The sequence below is a fragment of the Chamaea fasciata genome, unplaced genomic scaffold (assembly GCF_029207755.1).
Source record: "Chamaea fasciata isolate MVZ Bird 193981 ecotype frontalis unplaced genomic scaffold, bChaFas1.0.hap1 SCAF_1, whole genome shotgun sequence".
In the NCBI taxonomy this organism is placed as follows: Eukaryota; Metazoa; Chordata; class Aves; order Passeriformes; family Sylviidae; genus Chamaea; species Chamaea fasciata.
In genome coordinates, this window is record NW_027094086.1 from 109512014 (window position 1) to 109539943 (window position 27930).

Consider the following 27930-nt stretch of genomic DNA (forward strand, 5'->3'; position numbering starts at 1 on the left):
TTACTCCTAGTCTGGTCCCTACTACGAGAATCCTGTCCACCTCTCTCTCTCTCTCCTGTGTTCCATCCCTTCTTAAATGTCCCATCCTCTCCTCCTCAGCACCCCTCTGCTCCTTCTCTCTCTGTCTCACCACTTCATTTCCACATATTAAAAATCTCTTTGTCCCTTTCCTAGTTTCCCTTCCAGGGGCACCATACCCCAGCCCTGTCTTTTCTTAATCATTTCAATACCCAAGGCAACCACCTGGGCCATGGCCACAACCTTTGTATCTCCCCCATCTGAAGCATGCTCCCTACTGACAAAATCCTAGGACAGCTGAACTGCAAAATTTGAAGAAATATACATTGATAAGAATTTTTCAGACCAGAAGATAGTCTAATGTGGCAGTTTTCCACTTATGTGAAAAAAACTCTAACCTTGACTTCCACTACAGAAATCTCCCTTAGTTTTTGTCCTGCGTTGTCCTCTCTCCCCAATGTATTTCAACGTCCTGATCTGTGATAAGGAAATTCCACAAAATAATAGAAGGTACTGTAATGTGATTAAACATGATTGCCTGTCCCCGTTTTGTTCATCTTTTTTTTGTCTCAGAGATGAAATTATTCTTACTGAAATGAAAAAAATTACAGACTAAAACAGGCATCAGGCAACTTTTCCCAGACTCCAGGTCAACACAGTCCTTGTCTGTATTTTTCTGCATTCAGGAAGACAAAGACCCACCAGATCAGCAGGCACTCAAGTCCTTGCAAGGAGACAATCAAACCATAAAGAAGGGAAAGTCCTGTAGATAAATGTGTCTGATTCTTCATGTGCTTCACTTCAAATTATGTGAACAAACTTTCTGGCTTCTGCTAGACCACATACAGAGAGGTGTATTATGATTTGCAGGATTTATCACTGAAGCATTCTTCAGTCTCCTTCATAATGGAAGATAAGAATTTAAATCTTTAACTGAAATACATTTAAAGAAATTAGCTGAAGTAACATATGGAACACTTTTGCAACAAATGCATTAATTGTATGCAAACTGAATTAAGTCTTTTATTAGCATGTAATTGGGAGAAATATTAATACATTATTTTAATTTGAAAAAATCATAAGTTAGAAGCTTTGAAACAGAAAGCTGCATAATGGCAGCTTTAACATTAAGATGTCATTGTAAAAATGAATGTATATAATGAACTCAGAAAAATAGAAATATAAGCGTCTGATCCTTTCCTTGTTTCCTGTACATCTGCATTGGAGTTTTTCTATTGTCATTCAACTAGCTAATCATCATCTTTTGTGTGGTGTGCCTGTGTTTTACTCGGAGAGGCTAATCTGTGAAGACATCTGTTATTTGGTAGATAATAGGCCATTTCAAGTCTCAAAGCCCTGCAAGGCATTTCTGAAGAAGGAGAAGTAGATACATCTGTTCCCACCAGGTAGGAGTACAACTGAGCATACTGTAACACAGCAGAACAAAACTTTCACTTGCTGTTCACTAGAAGGCAAAATGCACATGGAACAATGCAAACAAAGAGCTGTTCTGGAATAGTTTGTTAGGGCTGGGAGCAAGATTGACTTTACATAAACCATTTAATGTTTTCTTGAGAAAACAGTGCAGCTCACACCAAAAGACAGTGGGATTTGTCATAGTGATCCTGGATCTATAAACTAGGCACAAACACAAAAGCAGTGGCCCACTGAATCTGATGTTCTTTTGTTGGGAAAAGTCAATATTAGACATTTTGAGGGCAATGCAGATGCTTGACTATTCACTTGGAAAGAAAATCTTGTGCCATTCCTCTCTAATAACTTATCTGTATGAACCAGTTCTCTCTGCATTCCAGCGAAAATATACTACGTCTGCATTATCCATGAATCAATTGCAGCTTTGAATAATCCTTCTTATCACAGATTCAGGAAAAAGCAGGACATATCTTTATATTAGAACACCTAAGTAACTTAGCACACAGCACCTGAATTGTGCAAGCTTCCATTTCTTACATCTTCATCACTCTGTCAAGTCTTTCCCATTGTGCTATGAAGGCAGATGAGACCCATATATTCAGATTTATCTTACCTAGAGTTTGTGACGCTTTTACTGACACCTGACTGCTCTGAAAGCAAGCTGGCCATGTAAACAGCTCTACAGATGTCAGTAGGAGAACAATTCGTATATGTGAGCTTAACAAATGTGCAAGTTCCTTGTATTTACACTTCGGAACTGCACTAGCCACAAACTGCAAATTCAAGGAGTAAAGGGGTTTTTTTACTCCAGTTTCACCTACTTGTGAATTTTGGAGAATCCTTGCTTACACAGGAGTTAAAGTTTTGGCTTGTTTTTTTACTGTCTCAGCTCACAGGCCTAGAATACTGCAGCGATAGCAGAGTTGATGCAGTGTTGCCTCAACCTCTGGTTTGTCAACTGTAGAAATATTAAACTGAAGAGTGAAATATCATGTTGGCACTTTCCGATGGTGTTGTTGGGGGTTAGGTTTGTTCCTTCTTTCTCTAAAGAATTTTTTCCCCACAAGTTACCAAGGAGACCAAGTGTTGGATACTTGAGAGTACTTAACCGAAAAAAAGAGGTGGACAAAGGTGGAAGGGGGAGATAACGCAGGTAAAAGACAAAGCTTGAGGCAGCTGCGGGCTTTTCTTTTTCCGGCGTTCGGGGAGACGCGTGTCTGCCGCTCCTCGAGGAGCTCAGCCGCCGCAAAGCACGCCGAGCGGAGAACGGCTGTTGCTGGCTGGAGGAGTTTCACTGTGGCCAAAGGGATCCAGTCCTGGGAAATCTACCATCACCGGTTCGGCCTGAATCCGGAGTTTTCCCGGCCACCAGCGGGGAGCTGGTCCAGGCCCTGCCTCTCCTTCGGTTTTTCTTCGGCGCTGCTCCTCTTGCTACAGCGTGACCCTGCACCCCCTGCGCTGCCGGGACACCCTGCCCCTGCCTGCCGGGACACCCTGCCATCCCAGCTACCAGCCCGGGACTTTTCCACTGTTCCAGCTTGGTGCTCTGAGGATCCTGCAGGGACACCGAAACCAAACTGCCCTGGGTTTTGTGAAACAAAGCCCTCAAGGTTCTTGGTACTGTTGTCGTTTGTCATTAATGCTGTAGTTGTTTGGTGGGGGGGGAGTTTTTTTTTGTGTTTGTTTTCTTTGTATTACATACTAGTAAAGAACTGCTATTCCTATTTCCCAAATCTTTGCCAAAGAGCCTCTGATTGTAATTTTACCTGGCAGATACCTGTCTTCCCAAACCAAGACAGGTGTGTACAACTGAAAGTGTTGTTCAGTGAGATGAGTTAGATATTTTTCCCACTCCAAATTTTTTTTTTCTTTTATTGAGGTTTCAGATATTTGACCATTCTTCTTTGATGGAAAAATGGCCTTTGAACTCTTCTCAGAAAAATAAGGCTCCTTCCAGTTTGTTGGTTAAGCTAGTTATCCACAGCCTAGATAAGTACTTTAACCATCATTCTGCTGAGTACTCTAAGATAAGGCTTCCTTCCCTGCCCTCCTGGAGCTATTTTTCCATTTTGTATAAATAAGACACAAAACCTGAGTCTTGTCTCTATAATGAGAATGCCCTAAAATCCACACTAAATGGAAGGATGAGTTCCTCTGTCTCTATCTGGCCATGAACACTGAACTATTTATTTGAGACAAAACGGCTATAGCAGGACTAAGTTTCACAGACTGACTGTAGCCTGTTAATTTACAGTTTGGGTGAAAAGAATAAAATGGCACACATAGATTTAAAGCTCAGATCGTTATTTCCTCTCTCTATTTCTTGACTCAGACATCTATGTATCAACATCAACAGCCTGAGATTTGTGGTCAATATTAAATCCTGTTCACAACGTATGCTCATTTTGACAGAGATATTTTGCACAAGGATGCAAAGCAGCTCAGCTAACTTGTGTTGACAATATTTTGGCTACAGCAAGAGTCACAAAAGACCACAGATGCTGTAAATGATTAGCAGGTGCCTTGAAAGCCTCCCTGTGTGATGGGATGATTCCAGTCAATGTCACAGTGTGCTTTCACCTTTAATATATGCCATAAAAGCAACCCGCATGCACATTCAGTCTGTTTCTCCACATGAAGGGCAGGATTTCAAACATCCCAAAGGTTTGGGAATGGCAGCAACTGTTGCTCTTAGACACTGTCTACATATAAAGAAGTGCCTCCCCAAGGAGCCAAGAGCTTGCAAGCCCAGGCAAGATACATTCACTCTACACATTAGCGTTACATCTACACAGCCTTTCGCAGATAAGGACAGACATATTTTACTGACAATGTGAGCTGGCTGAAGGCAAAAGGCACACTGTGTGGCACTGCGCTCTAGGGAATAAACCCAGCCTCCTGAGAGAGCTTATTGGATCAAGCACAGCTAAGACAGCTACAGGGCTTCCTATTCAAACTGGGTTTGGGGAAGTCAAGATCAAAGTGAACTCAGACTTGTCTGCAAAACTCCATCAAAGGACAATTAATAGGCAGGATACCCTACTCCTGGTAAGAGGTTTCTCTGTAAAACATGAAGTAATAGCTCTGTGTGGAAAACAGATCCTGGAAGAGCTGCATGATACATTTATGGCATAAAATACTCTGCAGATGAAGAAGGAAACTTTGGAAATATACTTATAACAAAAAGGATCAATAGTAATGATATAAAACACAATATATCACACACACAAGTTTCCAAGCAATGCAGTAAATATGGTTTACAGAGTTGTGACCTCATCAGTGGCTATTCCTCTACCAGTACAGGACCCATGCACATTAATTCCTGCTTTGCAAGACTCCAAATATTTCCTCCAAGTGTCTGGAGGAAGTATTATTCAGTTTAATGGCAGATTTGATGCAAGGCCCATCTTTGGGAATCTCCTGTTAGCCATTTAAAGAGCCATAAGCTCTTTTTCAATTTTAACAAAGTTGGAACGAGGTCCTGTATTAAAATAGGATGGGTCAATAACCACAAGTTAGTCCAAAATCAGATCTGGGAACTTGAGCAGGGTTAGAAATCAAACAAACCCCAAGCTTCTCTTCCAAGTGGGTACTGCAGTGGAACACATAGATGAGATTCCTCCCTGTGACATCTCTAGTGGCATGTAAAATAATGCCACTCAACCTTTGACATAGCACTGCTAAACAGATGCTAGCACTGAAGTACATTCAGGGATACAGCTGATCAAAGAGCTGGTAAAATTATCTACAATGAATAATTTTAATAGATAGTGGATAAACAACTTATGGACACATGAAGTACAGAGATGGTGGAATCAAGGAAGAATCAAGACAAATTAAAACACAGAAAGTATAGAGAAAATATCATACAGGATTGCACAGCACCCAGATACATTCTGTTATGGAACAGTTTTGTAAGACAAGTGGGGTGAGTAGAGCCAGCACATTATAAAATAGATAGGCAAAACATTTGGAAATAAACTGCCAGTCAGAATTACCCCACAGGAATTTGGTGCCTGAATAGCCCATGTCTCTCTGCAGCTTCCATTCTTCTATTTGATCACAATCAGTTCAGCTCGGCATTTGCTTTTCAGTCCACAAGAAATATTAAAATGAAATCTGGAGACACAGCTTGAAATTGCAAACAACGATCAATTAGCATATCTCACCATACAATTTATTACCTTTCTTTTCCATGGCCTTTGCCATGCCCTTAAGTGCCACATTGATTTACTGCACTGTTCTGCTTAATTATCTCTACTGCTTTATTTCAGAAGTGATACTATTCTTAGCTGTTTCTTTACTGGTACTATTGCATTTGGAGGGCCCATTCCATCACCTGTTTCAAAGCTACAGCAGCAAGACCAGAGCTGCAGTTTAGAAACAAGGGATAAATTTCAAGTATTTGGGAAAGAAGAAGCTGCTGCAAATTACAGAAAGCAAATTCCAAAGTTATTTTACACCAACAGGCCTGAGAAAAGCGAAGCTAGAAAGCTGCCGCCTCCTCTCTGGAAGATTATTCTTGAGGGTGAGACGTGACAACATTCAGACACCAGGGAAATTAATATTTTCTGAGAGTTCTTAACTCAATTACAGCATCCTGCAAGGAGGCCTTCACCTGTGCCACCTAGGAGCACAGGAACATACAGGCCGGCACATGTGAGGACATGGTGACAGCCAGCTGGGACAGCATTCAAAGTGGAAATCAGAAGACAGACAACACATAGCGGAGATTTTAGACCATGGTTGTGTAAAAAAACCCAAAGCAACCCTTACTTTTAAAAATGAAGCTCAGTGTGTCTATCAAAGGGTAATTGATACAGCAGTACAGACAGAAGGGGACTGGATTCCAGGTCTGCATGTCTCTGTTCCTGGAAAGGTTGTTTTGTTGAGGCCAAACCAAATGACAGTAACCCCATGATTTCGCTATTTGTGCTCCTACATAATATTATTTCACAGTATTAAAGCCACATGAATTAAAACTGGAAGAGAAAGATACAAGTGCCTAACTTCTATTAATAAAAGCACACATTCATGCTTAAAAGTCAAGATTTGCCAAAAGGCAACAAAATATTTCTGCGAGACTTAATGAAAAAGATGTTAATGTTGTAACAGGGATGTAGGATACTACGGAACAAAAGTTGCTTTTTACTACCAGACCTTGCATAAGGAAGGGTAACCAAGATAATAGGATATGTGTTTATGCAGAAGAGAAAACATATTAGGTAGCTAACAACTAAACAGCTTTGAAGGAAAATTTGATTTTGTCTACTGTCAGAAGTCATGACAAATACAATGCCATTTCTTAAATTATTCCTCATTTCCACATTCTTTATTTTTTGTGCCAACTGCTGCCCCTATCTCTAACAGGAAAGTGTCAGTGTCAAAAATGAGAGACATAGTATAACTGAAAATAAAAGTTAATTACTGTGGAAATTCAACTCCGGAGCTTTAATTAAAGCCTGACAAATGTATCATGGACCCCAGGCACCAGCATGGAGTACACCCGTTAGAGAGATTACTCGTCTTTCTATGGCCTCCCATGCTAACACAAAGGAAATATCAATCATGCCAGAAAATGGCTTTTCCAAATCAAAGATGCTGGGAATTATTCTATTACCTTTCTCACAGATAATTTTCAGAGTTGCTGAGAGGGATTTTATGCAAGAAAGCAGCATGTTAGCGTAAATTTTTGCTTAATTGCTAGGTTAATGTTAAATTGCAGCTTTTCTTTTAAGAAAAATGGCAGCTGGTGAGCCCCTTTCTACAAACCTACATTTCCTCTGTAGCTTCTCAATACGTAAGTAGGTATGTGAGAGACAAACAGCTTCAAAATGACATGTGATTAAAAGAAGCAGAGGACACTGAGATGCTTGCAGCAATCCTCTCATGGTGAAAACTGCGGTGGACTCCATCTAGAATTTTTCAGCAAGCCCATTAATGTTCTTGCTGCTCTCCAACCAGCCTGTTCAGAAGAAATATTTCCACTGGGGCCCCCATTAAGAGCTGTTTGCGATGAGTCACCTACTCGCACAACATGGACAGCGTCGTGTTCTTTTTTGGGGTCTAACTTTCCAGCCAGTTGCTGTGAGGGCACTGCAGAAAGAAGGAAGGGATTTCTTTTAGATCTATTTCATTGCTCCACTGCAATTATTTCATTGTCTGCTGAGCACTCAGAAGCAATGAACAATGCTGACAAGATAATAGAGTAAGAGAAATGAACATTCTTTTTATTTGCTTAATATTTAAGGCTTGGGTTTATAGGTGATCAAGAAGTAAAAGCAAAACATGCTCAAATCTCAAGAGTTGTTTTGTTACTCTTTCTGCTGCTAAGATATTTAAATAGAGAACTTTCTCTTTCACAGCCCAGGTTCTCCCCTCTTTGATCCTAAAGCAATAATCCCACATTTATGAGATTATTTTTCGTTGCCATGGAAATTAACGATATAAGAAATTCAGCATTATCATTTCTGTATAGGCAGGCAAGATGCAGCCCTTTCGAAAGAAATATTTTCCAGACACCTCTCCCTACCCCCACCATCCTACACACAAGACAGGTCACAGCACCAGAAGCAGAAGACACACATACCATGCACAGCACACCAGATATGGCAAGATTCCTCATACAGGTCAGTACTTTAAGGACTGTAAGGAAAGATCCATCCCATCCCAGTGCCCCAGCAGACTTCATTCATGGCACCATGGACTCTTGATAAAAACTAGAGATAGCAGTCTGTGGTAGTTTGGGATTACAGGACCTTACCCTACAATGTAGTAGTCTAAAATCACCCACTCCTTTCCCCAAAAAAATCAAATTTGAGATTATTAAAAGCACTTTGAGATACAGCCTCTTTGTTCTTTGCATAGGCACTGAACAGCACCATAATCTGTGAAGTGGGACTTCAGTGTTTCAGCAATCTCCCCACTCATCCTGCAGTGAGACACTACTTACCAACGCTGACTGGCAGACATCTCAGGCTTTAGTAAATCCACAAAGCCACTCGGGAACAAAGCCACCCCCAAAGCATCCTGCTCTTATGTCTTGCATATGCTGGTGGCTGATAAGCTATAGCACCCACAGCAAATCTGAAGTTGTTCCTCAATAAAGTATTGGTCTAAACACCTTATTTTGTCAGTAAATTTACTCTTGGCTCTTAGGAGTAGTTGTTATGCAGAGAAAGGACAAAAAGCCAGGATTCAGGAAATTGCATTTTCATGCAATCTTTGAATCTGAAAAACATGCAGCCAAATCCCAGGCATATCCAGTGAGTCTGACTTACACTCTTATAGGAGTCAGTAAAAGAATTTGCACAAAGCTCCCCAAAATCACTCCACAGCACTCAAATCAACTCCCTGTTCTGGTAAGTTCCCTCCTTCACAGTGATCCAAGTGCTTGTGCCAGGGCTGGGGATAAAACTGAATTCTTTCTCCCACTCCTTTTGCACTAAATCCTTAATGCATACCCCTCCCAGCCTTAGCATGGTGTGAATAAAGTAACAATTGCATAACAACATTGTCTACATATTTTTGGTTTTAAGTCTGTTTTAATAACAAGATATCCCTAAAGAACAGCAACAGGAGTCATGGGATTTCAAAAACCATGCAATATAACATTCAAGTAACAAACCAGATTTCTTTATTCTCCTTTGCTGTTCTCTCGGGTCTGACCTAGAGAGACCAAGAGAGGTAAAACTCCTTGTCTCTTCAGTCCCTAGATGTATTTATGAGACAGGCAAAGTTTCAAGCCAACTGTGATGATGATTGTTATGATGTGGACATCTGTTTGCTGAGACTGGCACATTTGTTTCCTTACAAATGAAAGGGCCGAGAGGAAGCCAGTTTTTAATCATCTTTATGGATTTACTTGACAGTAATACTCAAGAAAAATAAAACTTACACAATCTACATTCAGCTTTATAATTTTGGTGGTACAAAAAAACATTTTAGCTACAGAGAATTTATCTTCTGAAGCAGGAAACAGTTTCTTGACCAAGCCTTCTATTATTTCATTCTTTAGTGAAACAGGCTCAATTTAGTAGCACATATCTAAAGGCTAAACAGGGAGCTATATTGAGTAAGAATTCATATTTATGATTCTATTTATGTATTAATATCATACTTATCCAGTTTTCTGACCATTAGCCATAAGCAATCACAGAAAAGCACCTGTCCCCCTTCTATTACAGCAGTAAAGTGCACCTGGCTCTTGTAGATGCTTTAAGCCAGATATCGGTGTAGAGGTAATGCTTACAATTGAAGGGATACATACAGATTTACTGTTCTCCCTCACCATTTTCTTTACTTGCATGTTTATTTCTTGCTGCTCTTTCAAGAAAGATGCAACCTCCAATTCAATTTATTGAACAGTAGCTAAGAAACCTACGCTTAAGAGGTTCATGTAGAATGACCACAGACCACCTACAGCAGCTACAGAGAACGGGCTTTAGCACCAAAGTGCACCTGTTTGTGCAACTAAACAGATATTATCATTCACTAGCAACAGCAGACAAACCCATGCTCTCCTTTACAACCACCTAATTAAGAGTGCCACAGGACAGACACAGATATGAAGAACTCTCCGCTGCTGCCATATTACTTAGGTTTCCTTCTCTGTGGACCAGGTGCTGATCTGCTCATCACATATCAGAAAAAACAACATCTTTCTCCCTTTTCTAAGGAAAAGCTGTTTAGCGAAACAAAAGCCCCATGTACCTGAGGTTGTCAAGCCAGAGCTATTCCCAAGTGCTAAAATCACAAGATATAAAGAATTTATTTGAAGTGGCCAAATTGCTTTCCTGAAATAAAAAGACCCCTAATACTTAGAGAAGACACATTTGTCTGTGTTTACAAATGTTCCCCCAGCCAAGCTATGATACCTGAACATGAATACACTGTAATTCTGATAAGAGATGGAAAGATTAATGTACTAAATCCAGAGGGAAATCCCTCCAGACATTGTTTCAAAAAGCTTAGAAATCAGCCCTTTTTTTTTTTTTTTTTTTTTTTTCCCTGTGGTTGCCGCTATTCCTTAGCAACAAACCTAGTCTGCTGAACATGGCTCTGCTACAACACATTCCAGAAATAACTAGCAGGGCTGGCATTGTTTGGACTAACAGGGGAAAACTAATCAGGTCATTTGCCGTGTGCTAGTGCTCTCCACCTGCTGACCACCTGCATGTCCCCAGGACACTCCAAGAAACAGCCACATACACTCACATCTGAGTGCTTGTGTACTTTAACACACGGACATGTATTTGAAGAGTGTTTACAAGGAGTGATTTTTCACAGTTCTTATGTGGGGGATGGAGAGAAGGAGGAGAACAAAACAAAGGCTTTCTTCTGTCTCTAACAGAAGACAGTAAGAGTTCTACTGAAGCCCCAAGCACCTTCCTCACCCACCCAAGAGCACATACTACAGAATCCAAACTAACGCATCATGTTTTCCTCCTTAAGGACACATCACTTAAATAAAGAGTTCCTTGCAATCTATCATAAAGGGCAGGATTTTTTTTCTGATAAGAAAATTGTCAACATTTTGAAATATTTTTCTTTTCCACACTGGGGTAGGGAATTTACATTTAAAATTGCAGTGGGCAAAAAAAAAAAAAAAAAAAAAAAAAAAAAAAAAAAAAAAAAGCGGGAAAACCCCCCATAAACCTGGAAACCCTAAAAAAACCCTCACCTTGGATCTCGAAAAGTACCAGCTCAAATTTTTGCTTTGTCTGATTCAATCAGGGACTTGAATCTATAGCTCCAACTTTTCCCATGAGTGTCTACATCAACAGGGCATAACATACCCTGAATGTCCCTGGAGAGGGACATTCTTTGTCTTACATTGGACTTGACAAACAAAGATTAGGTGAAATGGCAGTGTATTTTAGTAAAACAACACTTTCCTTTCAATGCAACAGTATTTTCTGACAAAATATATTGTATTTTGAACATTGACGCTTGCTGTAATTCATATCTAAGAGGTCCAAGCTCGGTGCCAACAGGAATACTGACTGCACAGCACTTCACATGCACAGACAAAATGACATCAGTGGCAAATGCTCTGCCATGAAGCAAATGCATGCAAACCATAATGCTACACTAACAAAGTATGGACAGAAACCAACAAAACATGTCCAAAATTCAAGAGAACATAGCTGGGCCCTGCTAAGTAGTGCTTCCTCTGATATAGCTAATGGCACAACCTGAGGATTTTCTCTCAGTGTTTTCAGTGATGTCTGTGCTGCTGCTAACAAAATACCATTACACTGAATGGTACCGTTGTACACTGAATTCAAGGTTCAAGAAAATTTAGCAGATTTTAACTTACTTTGATTTGTTTTTTAGAGGCATGTGATAAATTGTTTTCTCTCACCCTCAGTCTAGTGGAAGTGGCTGGAAAGCAGAGAGAAGCATAAATCACACCTTTGAAAAGTTCAATACACCTGCCACTGCAAGCCAAAAGCTTTCCTTTCTGCTCTGACTCACATGATGCCTCAAGGTGCAATCCAGCCTACCGCACATAAACCCCTTCATTTTGAATTTTACACATTTGCCCCTTCATAAAAGAGTTCAATACTTCAGTACTAATGAACCAATACTGAGCATGAAAGTAAATTTGGGTTTGTAAAAGTGATTGAGCCTTTCCAAGGTGCTTCACAACATGCCTCAGGTGTGTTCTGTGGGCTGTGACACACACCAAGAGCCAAGCTGCTGCGTGCTGTTACATATTCTACATACCCTGCATCCCTTCATCCCTCAGACAAGAGTCTCAGGTGTGATGGAACCTCCAGGGGAGAGGCACACAGCTAAAACACAGAGCAGTATGTTGGGTACCCACACACTCAGGTGCACCCAAAACTGTGGCAGCCACGAACCAGTTAATAAACAAATCACCTTAAAAATGAAAAGATAGCTGTTAAGAGTTTCTTCTTTTGACTGCCTTCAACTACAAAGACTTGCTCCATTCACACACAAATTATACGTAAAAACCTGACTTTCAACTTTCAATTTGCAATAGAATATAGAGTTATATTTGTTATGGTATATTATACTTTCTGTCAATTTTTGTTTACTGCCGCTGTTTTAAAACAACCAGTTGATATCTAGCAATGTTAAATGCATTTTTAAGACAAAAAAACTCCAAAAGCAGTCAAGATTCTGGCACCTTTTTGGACAAAAAGACACAGTAAAATAAAGTTTCAGGTGTTTGGTCAAAATCAACATATGTCTGCATAAATCGGTGAGGCCACAGTGACTCCTAAACAGTCTGGAAGCCCTCCCCACTACTGCTTATAACCATTAAAAAGGGGTCAGGAAAGGGGTGGAGAGGGGAGAAGAAGGAAGACACAAAAGTGTTTTTCATTTCAAGAGCTGAAAAAAATTCCACTAAGAATTTAACCTTTTGCTGACCTTTTCTTAATTGAAGCTGTGCCACTTAGTACCAAAATGGTAAAACCAGCATTGGTAAAAGAACCATTTATATACTTTCTTGTATCACATGGAGGGTTATTAACATAAGTAGCATTAACATCTCCTAAAGCCTGCTTGTGTGTTCTGATGATTTACTCCTTGGCTTGTGTATTTAACTAAGCCAGTGCTCAGCACTCCCCTCCCAGTGACTCAAAGCCACAGCTCTGTAAACTGGACTGTTTGCTGTCTTAATCTGTGCTATTTTTCACACTTGTGCTAAATACAGAAATAAACACAATTATATGTCAGGGAAGTATAAAGAATGCAGTTTATCATCTTTTTTTCTTATTAATACAGGATTTGTAGGGATCTTAATTTGCTTCAACTGATTTAGAGATTTATAAGATGAAATTCAGGTTCTTCAATAACTTACCCAAGGAGAAATGCAATTCCTTCTAATGAAATACGATGGGTTTTCAATGAAAATCAGTATTTTGCTTCTTAAGCAAAATATATCCTTTTCAGTAACACTAAACTGCAATATATACTAGCATAGAATCTCAGATGATTTGATACTATCAAATTACTGAGTACTTTAAATGCTAAAAAGCTACCAATAGAGAAAAATCACCCTCAATGTTTTATTTTCCATTTCACGTAATTGAACTGGAGTAGTGCCCCAAACCATTTTTCCAAAGCTCCCATATATCTCCAGAGGAGCCTGAGGTCAAATTTTGCCACTTACAAGATCTCTGGTATAGTTGTCATTGACTTCAGGAGGGTCAGATTTTGGATTTACAGGATTTTTGGGTATAAAATACTATTTCTGTTCCCAATGAAGTCAACAGGGAACGTACTTATGGTAGACGTGGGCTTCAAATATGAATCAGATCATTAAATGCACATCACAACAAGAAAAAAAGGATTATCCCTTCTTTTTTCATTCTGTGCATAATAGCAATTGAGGTCATGAAATTCTGACCTGTCTGAAATATGTCTTTTGGGGATGGTTTCATTAAAGAATGGATTATTGCAACCCATCTCTTCTTTTCATAATGTAAGGTTAACAGTCAGAAATCAACAAGCATCTTAGCTTTCTTCTTGAAGGATGGCTACCCAAATTCCCAGTATGTTTATTAAAAATGGAAAGATAGTGCCTGTCAACTTGAGAAAATGGATCAAGTGCTTAACAGGTTACATTTAACCTGGAATTCAAGAGCCATGAAAATGTCTAAACTGAACACAAAGGAGATTTTAAAACTAATGGAAATGTAATCAGTTCTTTTTTTTTATCCTCCAGGATTCTGTTATATTGCTCCAGACTGCTCCCGCTATCTCCTGTCTCGGAAGCTCAATCTTCTCAAGCAAAAGCTTTGATCTACATGTTCTTTGCTAAGTAGTTTCAAGTATTAAAGAATTAATAACCATGCAGTGTATTTCTCCTTGCCTAATTCTGCATGCTGTATGGTTCTTCAGAAAATCAAACATTATCTGTCAGACAAATAGCACCACGGTTATTTGGAACATTTGATTTGGCAGTTTTCTAGCAATTCAGTAGTATTTTCAATTATGGTAATGTAATACTGAAAACATTGGCATTGTCTGGCTACCATAGACAGTTTTCTTGTACAGCACGAAAGAAAACAGGCCCACCCAGTTGTCCTGGCAAGAGTGAACTGGACTGGTTACTACCCAGCCCACATGGTGGGAATAACTCCACTCTTTTGTTCAGCTGCTGTGGGGCATCTTCTGAATTTCCACAGCCTCCATACAATGTGTGTTCTGTTGATCATTTAACAACTATATAACTACAACCATCTCTCCTGTTTCATTCAGACACTAGTAGTAATAAACATTGCTACTCAGGAAGTATTTGTATCCTGTGCTGTATTCAGCAACTTTTAATTAACAAATTGAAATGAAGCAGTCACAATTGTTGTTCTATTCCTCAACAGATCCGGAGTCCTGGTGGTGGCATTTCATTACAGCACTGAGAAAGTTAAATCAAAGTGGAGTTCATACGGATCATCCATGTTCAAAGTACCACAGTTATTGTAGGATAAAGGAGGCATTCCTCCCTGAGCAGCTGGGAATCTGCTGATGTCTGAGGTGATCTCACCCTGCCCTGCTGTGAGTACCCAGGGGCTGGTGACAAAATCACCATCAGCACCTCCCTCAAGAGAGGTTTTGAATACAGAGTCTTCTACATGGGAGTAGAGATGCATGAAAGCTTGAGCTGAACTCCATGGGATGAGTTGCACTACAGAGCTCGGTAGTTCCAGGCTACATCTATTAAGCAAGTAGTGTAGCCCAGTTGGAGTAGTTTTGCATGACAGTGTTGCTAAAGATCCAGCAACCACATCCTACATGTTTTAGGGCAGCTTACTTGGGACTAGCTTTGCTTTAGTCTCCCAAGGGTTGACAAATTTGCATACAGAACTGCAGCTTCTGTTTTAGTTTTATCCAAAAACAGTCCAGTTCACGAGCACCAGGACTGCTGTGAATGAAATAATAAGAACAGGAGGGATTCTCATCAAAACCAGATTCCTAAACAAAACTCAAACACTAGTGCAGATGTACCCTCCACTGTCTATCTTTCTTTTTCAATGGGGCTCATCACTGAAAACACAGATGTGAGGTCACAACAGAACCACATCCAAGATGCTTCGAGCTGGGTTAGAATGGATGGGTTTTCAGCTTCTGCCTCAACAGAAGTAAGGTTGCTGAGTTTGTGCAGTGACTGAGGCTTCCAGGTATACCATGAAAATAGAAATTTTCCCCAAATTTACTCTTTATGTCCCCCCATAACCATAAATAAACTGAGGTAATTGTACTAGCTACTGAGCAGGGAGCTGTAGAGCCTGCCAAGCAGGCGACTCAGCATGCAGTGATTGCTGCCGCTGGCTACGGAATAGCTGCAACTGTTCTCTCCCTTATTTTTCAGTCATAGCTGAGGGACATATACAGTGCTCACAATGCACTCTACTATTGGGGAATAGAAAATAAATTCCTGTCATGTTCAAAGGATGAAAAGCAGAACATGTAAGAACAAACAAGGGAAAGAGCTACTTTAATGCAGTCTTTGAATTTCTTAAGCTAAAGCAATATGCCCTATCCTGCAGCTCTTGATATCCTTCCTAAAGCCACTAACACAAGAACACGAAATCTGGGCCTCAGGATATGTATACAATTAAATACAAACTTTCAAAAACATTGTTGCAGAGGACACTAGGAGGAATGGTTAATAACATAGGGGAGCCACATGGATGATGCAAATAACCCCGCTATTTAACTGCCTGATCATAACTTGCTGTGGCATGAATCCACTGCTAAATGCCTGGATTTTCTCTGCCAGCCACTCTATCTAATAGTTATCCTTGACCTTTACATATCATAATGCTTGCTAGTTTACTGACTTCTCTCATGTTAACTTCAAAGCTCTCAAAGGTAAAACTCCTTTCCAACAAAAGCTAGCAGGGATATTTTCACTTTTGAAAATATTCTCTCCTCTTATTAAGTGACTATTAAGTTGCAGAAAAATCCCACTGATGTAACAGCAGTGTTGCCTGAATTGAGATGCTGAAGAGTATTAACTCACTAGGCCATTGCCCACATGTGTTGTATTTCAAGACAAAAAAGTGCACTTACCCCATGTAAAATTACAGCTTCTCCATAACGCTTTTTGTCATCCAGAGGATTTCTGAGTAGCAACATCAAAAACTGCACGCTCACAGGACACCGTTTCTCACAGTAATCCCATTAAAGCTCAATTTTGTGCTCCTTTTTAGGTCTTTCCTGATAGACACCATGTTTCAGTCATTCAACTACAGCTGACATGTCTGCAACCAATTAGTTCTTGCTGTCTCAGACAAACACTGTAATGTCTAAAAAAATTGTACTTTTGCTTTCTTCTTAGAGACCTCTGTCAGGAAGAGGCCACCTCATGCCAACCAGAGTCAGACACATGTGAGGAAAACACAGAGTGTGTGTTAAAAAAGGTCCAACTTGATGGCTGTTTTCAACTGCCCCTTTTAGTGCATCCTGCTCCCAGTGCTGGAGAACAGAACCTTCCACAGCACCAGAGCTTTATTAAAGCCAGGTGCTGCTCCAGGCCTTGAGGTATATGAATAACCAAACCACCCACATCCTGAAACTTAGTGCAGCTGACAGAGAATGACTGTTCTTCACAGACAGGTACTGCCTGCAATACTCAAGCATTATGTCTTTATGCTCCTGTCTGGCAAACTATCTAACACTGGCACAATACATGCCAAATCTTCAACCTATATACGTGAACTAGCACAATAACTTTTTCATTCTGCTCTGGCTACTACTCCTGCATAATTTACTGAAAAGGTCCCAGATTTAATCACCTAAGTCTTGTGCATAAAGGCATAATTTTAGGGCTCTTTTCCTGCAGTAAGTTGAGCCCCTCCAACTCTCATTACAGCCAAATGGAGTTGAAGGAGCTCCCTAAAAACCAAAATATTCAAATAATAGATCATTATTCCTTATAAATGTTCTGGATAAATGAGAAATCAGCTCCATCATACAGGTTGGTTTAATGAACTATTGTCAAAAGAGAACCCTTCTTGATACTTGAGCTCTTCTCTCCATTCGGCTTTTTTACCTATTTTTACAATAAGGGGAAAAAAATACCAAAAATGTTTTCCCTGCCACTTTTACATGAGTATTGCGTGTCATCTCCTAACTTGACAGTCTGATGGCAAGAGAAATCATCAAGAATGTTAACCATTCACCACTGCTGACGGCAATCAGCCTTGCTAATTTGAAGTGAAAAGTCGAAAAGGAGACAAGGGGTGTAAATGTGGTGTTTAAAGGTTCTATCCACACAGGGTAGCACCTTCTAAAAATTATGTTGCTGATATGCAAACACAGAGGAAAAGAACTAGCTGTCAGTTTGTTTCAATGCCACATGGCTAGGAGACCAGACGCATGAGAGTATTTCCAATTTGTGGAAAATATTCATCCTCTTATCCATACCTTTGTATAATTTCAATAAAATAAATATGTAAATAGGCAAGATGTAAAGTCTTTAGCAGATACATACAGGTCATCTATTTGAGACCCTCTAGATTTTTCCAGGATTGACTGTGGCTTCAGTCACAAGCTGTAATGCTGGCTCAGGATGCTCCATCTTGTAATTAAAGGCTTAATCTCCTCTTAGTCATCTGGGCAATTGTAATGAAATATGCCAGTTACTCCCTACTCTTGTTTTGGAAAAATGCCCAGCAGATTACAACAGCAACAAAATTAAATTACCCATTCTGTACATCCACTTCACAGCACACTCATATTGTCCTTTACCAGTCCTGCATTAAAGCAAGATATATTAAACCTAAACAGCTTTCCCTGTTTTTCAGATTTCATTACCCTTCAGCAAAAAAAGAGAAAAGTCTTGCTCAGGACTCGGTATGTCACTTCGCTTTTCTGACATGTTGCTTCACACTTTAGTTGGGACACAGCTTTCTGCAGCACTAGGAAGAACACATTTTAGCTGTTACACATTGGTGACAAAGCAATATTAACCACAGAATTATGTCATTTAAAAAAAATAAATAACAAGGGTATAAAATATTCTCAGAAGCCAGATATCTTTCCCCAAACATACTCTTACACCATCTGGCTTTGACCACACTGCCAGCTTCTTTCCTATCCCTTTCTCCCTCCTGCTTTTCCTTTCCTGCTCCATGTACTGGAGGTGTGAGTGACAAGTCCAAGACACATTTGGGTGAAAACAAGGCTGAAACAAAATTAAAGTAACAGGTCAAAAATGACAAAGTGTGTGAGGAAAAGGTAAGCAGCAGGTGTTTGCTGGCTTCTGAAAATGTTCATCAGCTCAGCTGAACTGAGGGAAGTCACACCTTACAGACAAACACAAGCACTTTTACTGGTCTAGGCTAAGAAGTTTACAGTCACATCCTGCTGCAATGGATCTGGCAAGGTAAAGGGTCCCATCAATACCAAATGCTATGACTGTCTCAACAGAGCAACCCCAGTATCTCTCTGGAGAATTGCAGTGAAGATTCACCTCTTTTTACACTGCCCAGAATGCAAGTTCTTTGGTACCACGGACAATTCCTGAATAGATGTCAGACACAAGTGTCAGTGGTCTTAGCGTAAGAGTACATGGGTCAGGCTGAAATTTAAGTGCATATTGAAAATCCATTTTACACTAACAGAACACATTTGTAATTGCCTTTCTGCCAGTAGCAGCAAGAACAGAATTAGTGAACTACAGCTAGCTTGTTTTATTAAGAAAAGTTGAAAGACAATCATAAATGCAATAAAAATCTAAATATGAGTGGTATTGATTAAGTCTATTTCTGGAGCAAGGGCATTTGCATTGTTTGCGATCCTGAGAAAGGAGGAGCAGCAGAGTATGTTTCAGTAAGCCCTCCTGGACTGAGTGCAATGTCACTATTTTAAGGGACTTTAAGACCATTTTATTTCTTATACTCTGCATTAAGGACTAAATTATGCTTTCAATTCACTTACAAAAAATATGAAATAAAACTATTTAATTTGTTCAGGATTTAGAAAAGATCAGAAACCATACTGTTCTGAAAATTGCTCTGATAGCACACACATTTATGCAATAACAAGCTAACACAAAGCCTTTGCTCCAAATCCTTCAACTCTTCAGAAGGACAACATGGGGAGACACTTGTACTCTAATCTAGAATAGCTGCTGTCTCACAGCCCATCCTCAATGGCATTACCAAGTGCCAGTGTGGAAAGAAGTCACTAAAAACCAGATGGACCCGTACTTCTGTTGTGAACTATTCACACACAGAAGGGGAACAAGTTTTCAGGAATGCTCAGCTCACACAACTCCTGCTGTTAGCAAGGAACCAGGCTGCAGTGTTGTAGCAATCAGACACTACAGCAAAAACTCCAGTACCAAGTTAAGAAGTTGCTCCAGAACTTCATCTCTTAACAAATATTCATACATAGTTACAATCCAAGTCTGGTCTTCCCCCTTTTCACAAAGATATTACAAGCAGCTTTAGCCAGCACAGCATTTGCACAGTAGAATCCTGCAGCATGATTTTAACTAGAAGAACAAAACCCTAGTGGTGTTTACATTCAGATCTTTGTAGATGCTTTTATGTGACAAAGATGCCCAAACTCGATGACTCATTTCTTATAAAAGCAGACAAACATGAATACCCCTGGGAGGATCGGGGAGATGACAGTCATTCAGCAGACATACATCAAGATACAGAGACCAAATTAATGCCTTAATGAGAATGGGAATTACCCTTCCTTTTGTGAGTTTTTTTCCACTCCTGCTCAGCCTCCACCAAAATGACTTTGATGATGTTATTAGAAATCACAGGTTCTAACAGAAAATCGGCCCTGTATGTCTCAAGGCAGCTATTCTTACTCCTGTAGTAAGGGCCAAATTACCTTGTTGCAAAATGGTTGCTTCTGCAACCAATAAAAGTGACTGTGGGACTGATGTAACAAACAGCAGTTCTGGAGAAGCTTCCAAACAATTCATGTTTAATTCAGGAATTTGGACAGTGAGCTTGACATTTGATTAAATCTGAATTTCCAAATTAAACAATCTAAAGAGCATTGAATTAACGACAGCATTATATCTTGCCAGTGACATAACAACTCCCAGTGCCTCCCTGGGTGTTGTTAGGCCCCAGCGGTTGATCAGAAGTCCTGATAAAGCTCAGAGACAACTCTCCCCAGACTGATTAAATGCAGGTGCTTTTTACATCTTGTTTTCAGAGTCTACACAAGCCTACCATGCATCACAGCTGAGACCCACTGCGCTACTGTTCTACAGCTCTTTTTAAATAAACCCACTGATCACTCCAGAGGCAAAGGTGTACAGCGTCAGTTTTTGACTCCTGACACCCTGCCCCTGCTGAATTTGGCATTTATCTCACGTGCAACTATTTGAAAACGTATGCAAATGCTCACAAAGACAGGGTCTAGCAGCAGATGTCCAGTGTTTCAAATGATAGGAGGCTCAAGTCGGAGCGGGGGAAGCCAACAGACAGGTGTTCCCACTCCTCCCTGCTGCCAAGTCTGCCCCATTAAGGAAACCAGGCTGAAGGCCATCAGTGCAACAGTCAAAACTTAATCGCCAAATGTATCTCTGTTCTAAATACCTCTCACCAGCTGGTTACTACTTATCCCCTGATGGTGTCTGGGCACGTTCCCTCCAAAAAAGCAATCAAGCTCTTCTGATGCGGTGTGAAAAGCCGAGTCTGTTCCTTCTTCAGTGTATGAACACATGATCCACCTACAAAAAGTTCACAGAGCACCAAAAAGAAATGCTCAAATACTCATTTTTCTATGCTGGGCTGGGAAAACCCCACAATCAGGGCTGACACTTTGCTTTTGTCATCAGGAAAATTTTCGAGTGAAGCAGAGGCAACTTTACTGCCCTCCTCATCTGCCCCTGCAACTGCCAAGTGACATCACACCAAATTCCTCACTACTGGAAACTGCAGTTACCACAGATTCAATGGAAAATGTAGTGCAAATCAGGACTTTTCATGGTCCTGCTACTGCTTCTGCATATGTGTTGTCTGACTCGCAACTAAAGGATGGATTAAGAATAGATAAACCATGTTTTATCAGCTTCTTCAAAACCAAAAAGGTTTGTGTTTTGTTTTTTTTATGGTTAGGCTTGATCATCTTAAAGGTCTTTTCCCGTGTAAATGATTCTATGATTCTAGTTTCTTTAAGAGAACTTATAGGTTTAACAGTGGTTTTGTACCTCCCCTGCTGGGGTCCCTGCCTCTATGGCAAAATACCTAGGCTTAGGCTTAATTCAAAAACAAGGATTTGAGTTTGCTGCATATTTCAGGGAGGGACCTCGCTTAAAACGTTCAGTCCTGAGTTAGGGAAAAGTCCCTGCCAGCACAGGAATGCAGAAAAGTGATCCAAGAGTGTAAACAGCAAACCTTGGTCACATACACAATTTTTGTTACTAGGAACTTCAACACATACTTCACTTCTTTTGTTCCTTCTTATCCAAGCACCCAGATTAACCCTGAGTGCTAAAAAAGAGATATTCCAACTATGAGCTAGTGCTCTGAGTCAAATAGAAGCAATTCTTACATTTTTAGCACTGTTGCTAAGATATCTGTAAATTATTTAGAGGGGAAAAGAAGAAAAGCTAATTTATTTTTATGATCTCTGTTTACTTTTTACACCTTCCCCACTTGCTACAGTGCTTTTTCTCATCTACCAGAAGAATGTTACTTAGCTTCCAGCCTATGGGAGATATGCCTGAATTTTGTTTAGAAATCACAAAGCAGGAGGATTGTCTTTTTATCAGAGTAGTGTATTGGGACTCAAGAAACCTCGGCTCATTCCCTACTCTAACACAAATTCTCTTTTTGACATTTGGCAAAATGCTTTATTTCTGCACACTTCTGAAAACAGTGTTACTGTTCTGTTATCCCGTGTGAATAGCGAAACCCCATCTGAAAAAGAGAGATACCATTTCCTTTTTGTTACCCATCTTCTTGCCTGATTATACTGCAGTCTCTGCATGACTGGGACTTTTCCCCACCAGGGGTTTATATAGAGTCTGTGACACAATGGAGCTCTGGTACAGCTCAAAACCTCTAGACATTACTGGACTACTAATATTAGTTCAACTCCTAGCACTAAGAAGCCAAAATTACTGGGGGAAAGTAATCTGTGAAAGCTCCAAAATCAAGTCCTGGAGTCCTAGTCCTGACAAAACATTCCTGCTACCAAGATATCAGGCTTCAGCCATAAATAAGGGAGGCATTATTTCATCAACTAAGCTGGTAATGTCTTCTCAGTAACAAATGTAGAGGTGGAACCCAGTCTGGAAACAAATCTGTGACAAAAAAGGAACGTAAAGCCCTGCCTGACTGACAAATTCAGGTTTTCCATTATTCACACCAAAGGATTCCATATGAAGACAACTGCAAAGGAGGGAGCTTAATTTATCCTATATTAAGATTCAAATTGTTCAGAGATAGACTATCACTGATTTAACTCCACTCTACAAGATATCATGGCTATGATTTAATTGGCCAATTACTTATGCCTGATGAGAAACTGGTGAGAATGCTGTGCCTCACACATGAAGCAGTGGTTGTAGTAAAATGTGGATGAAATGTGCAAGGCTAAATCAGAGCATTTTATCAATCATTTACAAAGCTGACAGGCTTAATGGGTTTGGAATGATGAATATATTGGCATTTTGTTATTTGTCACAAACTAACAGAAAGCCCTATTAAAGTTATGCAAATTCTCTGTCCAGCACAAACATATGATCCATATTCATATTTGCCTCAGCAGGAATAAAACACATACATTAACTCATTAGTTGTTTTTTCTGGCTAATACTTCACACAAAGTGTGGGGAAATTTGTTTTTGTAAATTCCCAACTACTTCTTATTTTTTTTTCCCAACGTGCTCAGGGGAACCAAATCTCCCTTAAACTTTGAAGTCAAGAACTGGACAAGATGCGTCCATTTGGAGCACACAGCGAGCTGTTGGGCCAACATCATTTTCCAGGTGCCCAGCAGTCAAAGAAGAATTCCTTGATGTCTGAATGAAAAGCCCAAAGGATGACTAAGAGAAAATGGAGATTTCGCAAGGAAGAAAATCATGCTTCAGTTTTGAGGTCATTTTCCGTCTGTCCTGCCCCTGCGAGATGCAGTTCAGATAGAGGTTGTTGCACAGGTACTTTTATTGTGCTGAAAGTCCTCATACAGGATCATTGTGCAGCATTAGGCTGGGTGAAGCCCAATTTTGCCCATGTGTAAGGGAGAAAAGTGGGTGACGATATCACCTACAGAAGAGCACTGGAGCATACAAACCCACACATGAACAGTTCTGCGCTTTAACACACCCTTTTGAGTAATATGTTCACCCAGCATGTGCTGATACTCTTTGTGGTAAAATGTATTATTTGCTCAATCCACTCCAAAACCTTTTGTTCTCATTTCTGTGTCCATCCAATTTATGACCCTAAGGGATGCGGACATTTCTATCTCTTATGCTGCACTTTACAATGGCTGAGCTGTTCCAGCTCCATGAGGAGTTCACTGCTCATACAGCCTCGGGAGAAGGGCCACAAGTGACTACTACTACGTGCAGAACAAGATGAGGCCTCTGCTCCTTGGGCTGTAGGTTGTGAGCAGGGGACAGTGGATTTCCAATGTCCAGGCAATGCCAAATTAGCATAAGATTCACGCTGACCTTTGGCCCTTGTTTTTTCTGTTGCCTTCTGATGGTGATGGGTTATCTCATTAATGGTGCCTGAACAGGAAAGCATTGTCCTAAACCCAGAGGGAAGTATCTGCAGGTACAAGGAGCTTTGCTGCTTTATCACTGAAGGGGAATATACCACACTTTGGAATTGAGTGCTCCCAGTATTCCACATCAGTTTCTGGGATAGCGAAGAAGAAGAACTGGACCTGTAATTTACCTTATTTTTCAGCTGGCATAGCTGCAAACATTTCCATTGCATGCAACAGAAAATAATAATAATAATCCTTAATATTCTGAGGATTCACAACTTAAACATCAGACATCTTCGAAGCTTAGCTCCATCCTGCAGTGCATGATATTTACGATTTTGCTTAAAACAGGTGATACTACTGGAAATGATTATACAAAGGAGATATTCCAAGGAAAATTTCTAAGGAAGGATGGCCTTACAGAGGTCTTCTAGACAGATGTGCAGAATATGTCAAGTGAAACAAAGCTTTTAACCACACACCTTTGGCTTGTTCAGCGCCTGGAGAACGAATGTCTGAAACACAACAGACACTAGGTTGGTAGTGATCCTTGTGTGTTTAGAGCCTGTCAGCTTCCTCACCATCGTCCCACACAGGCCCTTTGTTGACTGTACAAGAGAAGTCCCTGGAGATAAACAAAAAAATGCTCAAGGCCTGTCAACTAAGCTAAACTGCTAGAGCCCCACTACGCTGGCATCCAGAAAAGACCACTGAGCCACATGGCTTCAAACAACCTTGGGCTGTGGTTAGTTCACTTCTTTAAATGAGGGAGTTTTATTTAAAAGTCCACTGCATTCAGCAGAGGATCTCCATGGGCCTTAGAGGAGGCTCTTAATACATCTTGAAATGCAAAAAAAATTTCAGAATTTCAAGTGTTGTGCTTATGGGATTTCCACATTATCAAACTATTAAGGTGAAGTGGTGTCTGGGGAGACAGCAGAATTTCAGAATTGCATACTGCCAGTGCTTTTAAAAATTTCTGCTACTACTGTGCAGGGTATGAATCTTATTACACTTGAGAGTATTCCTGCATATAAATGAAAGTAGAAATCATTGAGAGGAATCAATGAGCTGAATGGAAGGGTTTTTTCCTTATAATCATGTTCCAATTTTGTGTTTTCTGAAAGTTATTCTTATCTCTTTCTTTCTATTATCCTCAAGTGCCTGAAATTCTCTTTGATGGAAGACAGCTGCATCCTACTGCATTTGACAAGCCCTGGAAAATGCATCTGACAACCACGCTCTGGAAAGATGCATCTGTAATGCCTTCCTTCAGTGCAAAAAGAGTCAGTGCACCAAGGTAAGAGCACTTGCTCAGCTGCTGCTTTCTGACATTTTGATCTCTGCTTGCAAGGTGATCTAGCCTGAAGGCATGCCAGGGAGGCCTCCAATCATGTCAGATCCCATAAACAAAGCAGAACTGCAACTGGTCAGTATTTAGATGGAAAGCTAAATTTTGCAGGAGATAATGCTGAGGATTCAATAGATGGCAGTCTTACCTCAGAGTCAAGAATGAGGAGACAACCAAATGTGATATTAAGGGCTGGGGGTGCCATCTTTCAGAGGTGCAAAAACCAGGCTGAAAAAAACTCCAAGGTACATCTGGTAGATCATGACCAACTGTTAATGTTCCATTACGAAATGCTGTTTGCCAGCCTGTAGACATTCTCTCATAATTTCAAAGCCTTACTCTTGTGAAGCCATGACATGCATTTTAAAGTCTCCCATCTCCTGCTCCAGAGATTGCTCAGCTGAATGAAAAATTATCTGTGTATGTGAGACCAGAATTTCTCTGTACAAGCCACTGAAGACAGTGTCAGACAGGCAGTAGAGATCACAAGAATAACACTGAAGTATAGATTTTTTAAGTTTCAGTGTTGAATCTTTCTGGTATTAAACAGAAAAGAAGTGACTAAGCTGTGACTGTATTCAGAAGGGAGAGAAGCAGAAGAATTTCACTTACAACCCTGTACAACTTATCATTTTCTTGGGTCTGTGAAAAAGCAGTCCTGAGCAGGTAGGAGATAAGAATTTTCTGCTACCTCATGCATGCCTTGGCTAGCTAGCAGAGATCAACCAATGTCAGACATGAGTTATCTGGGCCAACAGCAACATTCAATGCCCAATTTTTAATGCATAAAGCAAACTTGCATCAAGAATTAACGTTGCTCTAACTGTCCTACCTTCACTGGCGAGACAAAAAGGCATTAGCAAGGGTTCAAGGCACCTGTCCATGTGGGCCATATACTATTTTCAATCATCTGGTCATAAACATGAACTGACTTTGAGCTGCTGTCCAACTAAAACTACACAAAGAATTGGATGCTTTCCTCATATCAAACTCCAAGCAATTTTAATACTTTAGGTCTTAAAGTATCAATAGATCTTCTGATATGTTCATCAAGGTCTGTGATGTCTGTCTCCCACTTTTTCTTTTTTTTTTTTTTTTTTTTTTTGTCCAAGTGCTGTACGGACTTAATTCATGCAGTTCCAGCTCAGAGTGATTGGAAAAACTACAAGCTAGGAGGACCTTATGCTTTCAAGAACCTTATGCCAGTGTTCAACCATAAAACAAGTACCCCTTCTTTTCTGGACCAATCATACAATGTCAATCTCAAACCATTTTTTTCCCTAACAGGAAAAATAAAGTGGTGATGTACATGAGTTGATAACTTCATAAATACAATTGTGAACAAGAAGCATCTCAAGCAGCTGTAGTGACTTAGGAAAAGCATGTTTGTATCTTTACTCATCTATGCAGGTATATTAATATGCTTACATATATGCATAGTATTTTTTTTCAAACATTTGTACAAAACAATTTAGTGGTTTGGATTTGTTTCCATATTTTTCTGAACACAGAGAGGTAATATTCCACGGTGTTCTTTATGTACAAACCCTTCTGCCTTGCTTGCAGAGGAAACACAGTAACTTTTAAACAGTAAAAGAGAAAACAAGGCATTGAACACTGATCAATGGAGACAATCTAAAAAGGTGTAAACAAACATACTTAAAAGAAGCCCTACCAGGCACAGATAACTATTTTAACCCTTTGAAGAATTTCATCCCATTCCATCACAGGTAAGATTTACTGTACCAAGAAATCAACTAGTCTTTTGTACGTGCCAGAGAGGGATTTGTACCCAATGGAGAAAAGGCCTCAAGAATTGGTTTAGTGAAGTTGACTCTTACCCTTTTGCTAGCAATTTATAACACTCTCAATGTATCACTGACGGAGTACTCAGAAAACCTGAGTTAACAAAAATATTAGCAAATGGTGCTGGCTAAATGACTGATGAATGACCGGCATGAGGAAACAGTCAAAAAATACAGAAAACAGCATTCTCGTTCACTTGTGTGGCTACCTGCAAATTTTATGTGCATTACGTCGGGATCCAGCACCACAGTTTTTCAAACTGTGACTCCATTGTCACTAGAAACTTGTGAGCCTCGGATTCCTCTCAGGACATGATGCTACACTGCTTTTGATAAGCTACTTTATTGCTTTTCTGCAGTTTAACTAGCTGTAAATGGAGAGAATATCACTTGTCTACCTTAGGGGAAGGTTAGGATTCCTAACTACATAATAGACCTGAAGTGCTGTCGTGAAAAAAACCCCTATAACTGAAAGTAACTTAGATGTACATTTCAAGGGGTTCCAGCCACTTTTATAGATTCATTTCTTACAGAGACAGAAAATGTTTAACCTATTAGAGGGAGGAAAGAGACATGGAAATAAACACAAACTTATCAGTCATTACTTTTCAATGCAGTAAGTGGATGCAAGTACTACAG

At 40.0% G+C, this 27930-nt stretch overlaps 1 protein-coding gene across 5 annotated transcripts in view; it reads right to left on the reverse strand.

The window, feature by feature from the left end:
- TMEM108 (transmembrane protein 108) overlaps nucleotides 1–27930 on the reverse strand; it is a 162973-nt gene that overhangs the window by 98427 nt on the left and 36616 nt on the right. The window contains exons 3-4 of one of the 5 annotated variants that reach the window (XM_066178711.1): nucleotides 21009–21142; nucleotides 7481–7548 (exon numbers count right to left, since the gene is read on the reverse strand). The exons of 3 other annotated variants lie outside the window; for them this stretch is intronic. The gene's annotated coding sequence lies outside the window, so the exon portion shown is untranslated. The remainder of the gene's footprint in view (nucleotides 1–7480; nucleotides 7549–21008; nucleotides 21143–27930) is intronic. One more of the 5 variants, XM_066178798.1, reaches the window with a different exon arrangement.